This window comes from Trichechus manatus, unplaced genomic scaffold (assembly GCF_000243295.1).
Source record: "Trichechus manatus latirostris isolate Lorelei unplaced genomic scaffold, TriManLat1.0 scaffold00205, whole genome shotgun sequence".
Taxonomy (NCBI): Eukaryota; Metazoa; Chordata; class Mammalia; order Sirenia; family Trichechidae; genus Trichechus; species Trichechus manatus.
Window position 1 is genome coordinate 2,158,799 of NW_004444141.1, and position 6,787 is coordinate 2,165,585.

The window sequence follows — 6,787 nt, forward strand, 5'->3', positions numbered from 1 at the left end:
CGTTGCTGAGTAGAACTCAGTGTCAGATCAGCAGGGCCAAACGAATCCCACGAGTGGCTCTTCCTGAGAGGGCTTTAAAAACAGTTCTCAGTTTCATGTTTGCTTGAAATACCACTGCTGTGGAGTTAAATCTGGAGTCCAGGTGGTACAGACGGTTAACGTGCTCAGCTACCAGCCAACATGTTGGAAGTTCGAGTCCATCCAGAAGCACCGCTTAAGAAAGGCCTGGCTCTCTACTCCAAAATATCAGCAGTGAAAAGCCTATGGAGCACAGTTCTACTCCGACACACATTCGGTCACTGTAAGTTGGAATCAATAGCAACTGATTGGAGGGCAGTGGTGGTTCAGTGGTATAATTCTTGCTTCCCATGCAGGAGACCCAGGTTTGATTCCTGGCCAATGCACCTCATGTGCATACCACCCATCTGACAGTGGAGGCTTGCATGTTGCTATAATGCCAAACAGGTTTCAGTGGAGCTTCCAGACTAAGATGGACTAGGAAGAAAGGCCTGGCAATCTACTTCTGAAAATCAGCCAATGAAAACCCTGTGTCACACAATGGTCCAATCTGCGTTGGCAGTTGACTCCCAGGCAGCTAATAACAACAAAATTAAATCTTCCAAGTGCAAGTATGAGTGAGTACCATTTTCTCTCCGCAAAACTGGTTTCAATATCACTTACCCTACTGGGGGGTCATTGTCATGAAACGTGATTTCTAAACCGTTCAGTTCTAACAGCTGAGTCCCCCTCTCCCCCTACTCATAACTAGCACTGCAGGCTCTCATTACCATCCAGAGCCACAGGCCATTTTCAGAGCTTCCACTATGCTTCCACTGGATGTCAGACGCATTAAAACAGGCAGAGCCAGGGTTCCAGCCACCCTCTTTATCTGCCTTCACATTCCTTCCTCTGCCTATTCATGCCTCTGCGGAGGTTGACACCAGCTTCCTGAAATCTCGCTGGGGGAAACAATTCTCCCTGGAGCACAGCTTCTGAGCCTAGTTGTTTTGGGCAGCTAGTTTCCCCTCCCTTCCCCCATCAGTTCATATAGCTTCCTGTGCTCAGCCAGCTACCCCTCCTCAGAGGCGATGAGTCTCCTCCAAGCCCTGGGATTCCTGCGAGCTTGAACCTTTCCTGCTGTCAGGATACAGGATTTCCGTAGTCAGGGATGTATACATGGTTGAGGCACCACGGGGCTCCATCCTGACCTTGCTCTGTGCAGTATATCACATTTACAGCCCAGGGCATTGAGGCCTGTTCCCACTTTGATATATCATTTCCTTCATCCTCCAAGCAGAGCAAAGTGGAAAATCATCCAGGTACTCTGGCCCCTGCTCTGGTCCCACTCAGATCTGGGAGAGGTCTTTCTGCCTTTTGATTTCCCCAGGTGGCGCCAACAGCTAAGTGCTGGGCTATTAGCCAGAACGTTGGAGGTTTGAGTTCACCCAGAGGCGCCTTGGAAGACAGGCCTGGCGGTCTGCTTCCAAAAGGTCACAGCCGTGAAAACTGTGTGGAACACAGCTCTACTCTAGCACATACGGGGTCACCTTGAGTCAGGATCAACCTGGTGGCAATTTTTTTTTTTATTTCTGCCTTCATCCTTAGTCTGAAGGATTTAACTTAAAGTATAAATTAATGGCTAGAAAAACAAAATGTTTCGTGAAATGTAATTTTCGGGCTAGAATCTCTTCTAAGTACCCTAAATAATGAAAACATTGACTAATTCAAAAACAAAAGGATTGGTAGAAATATTGGAATTAGAATAACATCTCTGGTTTTTTGTTTTTTGTTTTAGATTTCTGATGAAGGGGTATGAGTAGACACATTTAACAATTGGAAATATGCATCGCATATATGAGAGAACTGGATAATAACTAGAAAATGACCATAGAGATAAACCCATTTTAAATCTGGGAAGATAACATTCGCCAGTGAAGACAAATGTCTCACATGGTCATACAGCAGAAAGTCCAACCCCTTTAATTCTTGCCTTCCTACTCCGTTTTCTTTTCTCCGCACTGTATACCCTGATGTAGCCCAGAATTCTCATGTTTACTAGAATCCTTGCAGCTGGAGCAGGGACTCAGATGTGCCTGCTTGAGGCCGCCTTCATTCCTGCTTCAAGCAAGCATGCTGCCACCAAGAGCACAGCTAGCTGAATTTGAGACTGTTGGCCAGGCCCCGGCTTCCTGGCTGCCGCATATTGCCGGTGGCCCTAATCAAGGCCAGAACTGGAGACTGGGTTTTCATGCCCATCCCTGCTCACAACATGGCAGCCTGTCAAGCTTGACTCCCTTTTGCTCAGTTCAGTGCTCATCAAGGTGTGCCCAGACTAGATGAGCCTGAGTTCAAATGTCAGCGCTCGCCACTCATTTTTTCAAGCACTTGCTTGGGCCGCTGGACTGCCCCCAGAAGCCATCTCTCCAGCACCCCGACTCTGGGAGCTACAGAAGCGCCAGTCCCCCTTCTACAGCCCCCTCACAGTGACTCCAACCCCACCCCCCAGTAGCTCCTTGCTTTCTATCCTCCTGAGAAATTTATTTAGAGGGTCTCACTGCTCTTTCCTATTCCTGGGCCTTAGCTAAGGACGTCTGTCTCTACCCAGATGTGTTTCCTTAACTTTGAATGTAAGAAAAGAGGGGTCAGTAATCTCCCCTTGGGCTGCTGGACAACTGCTATGTGAATAATTCATGTCTTCACAGTAAACTTAAAACGCTGCTTATTTAGTTTCAACTGATCCCAACTCGGTCAACAGCGACTGTGTCCTAGTCTGTGAGCACTGTGCCCAGTGCCTACAGCCCCTGGGACAGAACGAGTGTCCAGTGAATACTGGCTGGATGGTTGGTGCCAGGGGCCAGCTTCTCCTTCCAGTGGTGGAAGGCTCTTCCAACTCTCTGCTGGAGTCTCCTTGTCTCAGATGCCACCACTCATTGCTCACTCCCACCACAGGCAGCACCCTTGAGGGCTGCTCTCCTGAAGGTCCTGCATCTGAGTCACTCTTTGCAGGTGAGCTGTACTCTGTCCTAGGCAGACTGATGCCTACAGGTGTCTCCTAAGAGTTCCATGAATATGAGCCCTCGGCTCCCATGAAGATAATTGTGGCTTTTCCAGTCACAGCTCCCTTGTGCCCCATTGTAATGTTGGATGTGCTACCTGGAGTGGACCATGTTGCATAACCAGATTAAGGCAGCTGTAAACCAAACCATGCTGAAACCACTTTGCTTCCCCGCCCACCACACTTCAACACTCCTCTCTCCATGCCGTTTGGGGCCCCTCCACCCTAGTTTCCACCTCCTCTAGGCTGGTATGAAAATTTATCTTACTTGGCTTGGGGTGAGATTTTTTCAAAAGACCTTCAACAAAAAAGGAATGGAAAATTCCACCCACTAAACTCATAACTCAGACTTCCATATAAAAATTGACTTACAATTGCGTATGGTCCCTCCCAGCTTGTGGAGGCCCCAGGCCAACAGATCAGGTGTCCTGGGATTAAACTGAGGAAGATTCTGTGTCATTTGCTGGTGTGGAGATAGAGTCCAAACTGAGGACTGTACTTCATAATATCAAATATCTGGTCACTTAAGGCTGGTACATAGTCTAAGAAGGACTTCTGGAAAGCGTTGTCCTTTTTTTTCTCACAAGTACATGAGTAACACTAACTGTAGCATCTTTTTAAAGAAAAGTCACAGTTCCTGATCTCAAGAATTTAACAGGTAAAACAGACTAAAGTAGAACATTTTTAAAATAAGGTCTGGTGTTCATTTATGACATTAGGAATAGAAAAAAGAAAATTTAAAAAAATAGCAGTCATCCAGTAATAGAAAAAGATAGCTTCTGCGTTGCTGAGCATCACCGAATTTTGAAAAAGTCATCCTACTCGCCCACTGGCTGCTACGCTCCCAACAATGGTCACATTTACTTCTACTGGAGAGTGAAGGCTTCCTAACAAAGGGCACAGGGCTGAATGATACAGCTTTGTCTCCACCTGCAGGAATGAAGAAATAAATTCTTGTCTGATATTTGAAAATTTGTAAATCATCTAGCGTCGCCATTAAAAATATGAAGTATAACTAAAATAAAGTAATAATTGGAACAAAACTGGGTCAATTATAAAAAAATGAACTAATGTGAACCACTATGTCTTTGTAACTTTTTATTGAACTATAATGTACATAAAGAAAAGTTCAAAATCATAAATGTACAGTGAACACACTGTGTAGGCATCATCTAGATCAAGAAACAGGGTATTAGTAGCACTCTAGAAGCTCCCTCATGAACCCCCCTTGTTTTTAAAACCAGGATCAGTTTTTCAGCTATTCACCAGTCACATCCTATAGGAGAAAGGAAGACTAAGGGCAGATAAGCACCAGCCTGCTGGCATCCTCCTGGCCCCTAAGCATCATGGTCCAGGAGCTGCCCCTACTATGATGGGGGAGGCTCCTGACTCCCAGCATGGCTCCAAGCATGACCAGTTCACGTTCATGCTCGAGCACAGTCAGGCCTCATTTCGTTTAATAAGGTTTGTCATCACCAAAACCCGCCTCTCGTGTCCTTCTGGCAGAAGCATGGCACACAGAATTTAGGGAGGACACCTGGCTGATCCAAAGAGAGTGGGGACACTGGCGGGTTACTCCAACCAGCATGTGCTACATTCAACACCCGCCCCAAGTCTGGAATTACACTCCTTTGCTTATGAGACAACTACAACCTCTAACTAAAATAAATCTGCATCTGATTTAGGTTATCCCATGTTGTCTGATGTCCAGCGTCCTGGAAACTATTACTCCTTAGATTTTGTCAGATTTTTGGTCATTTCAAGCTGAAGGATACATCCATTTCCTGTTGCACCATCATGGCTGGAGGTAGAAGTTAGAAGGATTATGGTCTGAGAGCCCTCTGGGCTCCAGAGAACATCAAAGTTTCTGGAAATAGAAAGCACCTTCTTATGCCTTGCTGTGCCCGATTCATATATGGTTGCTTATTTTGTGACCATAAAGTCTCTTAAGTATTTCCAGACTTAAATTTAAAATCAATTATCAGCCCCATCCCCACTGATTCATTTGGGGAAGAACAAGTTAAGAACCCAAGTGAAAAGGGCCCCAAATAAGAAGAGAGGAAGAGGAGAAAGCAAATTTAAAAACTTAAAATTTGAAAGGCTTTCTTTTCTATTTAGTTTTTTAAAAAACTTTTGTTAAAACATTGCCTTGTGAAAATATGTTTGGAAGTTTGTCATTCAAAGAGTTAAGCCAGGCTCCATGGGGGACCTGGGAGGCCAGTGACCCCGCCAGGTGCTTTTGGTAAACAAAGGGCATAACAATGTGTCTAGTGCGGACATATTGTGGGCACACTTCAGCTAGTCAACCCAGACAGAGGAAACGGGCATGGGGTGAGAAGGGTTGGGCTTAGAAAATGGATGAAAAGAGAAAATGGCCCCCAACTCTCCACAGTGGCTCTTCATGAAGAAAGCCTGCATTGTGTGAAGTGTGAGGCAAGATAAAGTTATTCAGCCATCACAGGCTGCATCTAAAATATAAGTTATATTCCAGCCGTTAACTTCTCATACTACAAAAAAAGGCCCTCCTCATTAGCTACCACTTTTTCAACAGCCCACGATCATTTCATATCTTCAGAAAAAATTATTTTTTAAAATCTCTCCTCCCTAACCTGTCAGCTGAATTTTCATTTGCGATGAATTGGGATGAATGCTTGGACCTAATTTGATGTTTGCCAAAAAAGAGCCGTCCTGTGTCAAATCAGCATCTGTGAGGTAGGTGGGAGCGGCCCTCCCCTCCCCACTTCTCTAACGCGGCTCCCCTCTGCACGAGGCTCCCCTCTTCTCTGACACAGCTCCCCACTGCCCGTGGCTCCTCTCTGTGCCCCTTCTCCACCACCACTCCCTCCCCCAGTCCTCTACCTCTGTCTGTCTCCCAGGATGAGAGCCCCTCAGTGAACAGGAAACATTTTGAAGAGATGGGAGGAGGGGCTGTGAAAGAGATTTAGAGGCCAAATGGGGCCCTAGGAGGAAAAAGAATTCAGAACCGCTGAAATAACTCAATGCTATTCACTGTTGCAGAAAGCAATGAACTTTTTACTTACTTCGTAGCAGTTCACGTAATGGCCTAGACTAATTTGAGGCGTGGCTTGCAGCAGGCATCTGCTCATGAGTGAGAGCCCCGTCTTTTCTTCTGCAGACTCGCGTGCAAGGAAAAGACCAGCTCTTCTCTTTGTCTCTCTGCCTGGTGCCTCCTTGGGCATTCTTTCATATGAGTAAACACAGGGCAAATTAGATGGCAAGCCATTCATTTATGAAAGGTAAATTGTGCCCAAAAACCTGTATGCTGTAACTTGATTGAAATATCCTCAGACCTCCCTTGGAAGAGAGTGTCCATAAAACATCCAATATTTATTTTAAAGCAGAGTCTTCCATTACGTCAGCTGGAAGTGTACTACCTTAGGAAACCATGGGTCTCTTTTCTCAGCTCTCGCATATTGAGATGAATAGCTGACTAGAAATAGCAATTTTTATTTGTTGTACTAAAACCTGAAAACTACTTCACCATAGAACCTGCCTTTGAATAAACGGGGCATTTCTGTCAGGAAGGGCCAGATACCATGCATGCCGGGGGTGGGGACATTTATGCTTTCTGGTGGTCTGTTTTCCAGGCACCAGCCATTATATTGTTTATATATTCAAAAGCAAATGTCTGACCTTTTACATTTAATTTGACTAGATATCAGGAGTTGGAATATTCTGACACCCTACCAAATGTCTCCTCTCTTTTTAAAC

The 6,787-nt window shown here is 45.4% G+C and overlaps 1 non-coding gene across 1 annotated transcript; it reads left to right on the forward strand.

The window, feature by feature from the left end:
* Positions 1-333: 333 nt before the first annotated feature.
* Positions 334-404, forward strand: TRNAG-CCC (transfer RNA glycine (anticodon CCC)). The gene has a single exon. It is a non-coding gene; the product is annotated as a tRNA-Gly (tRNA).
* The last annotated feature ends 6,383 nt before the right edge of the window (positions 405-6,787 follow it).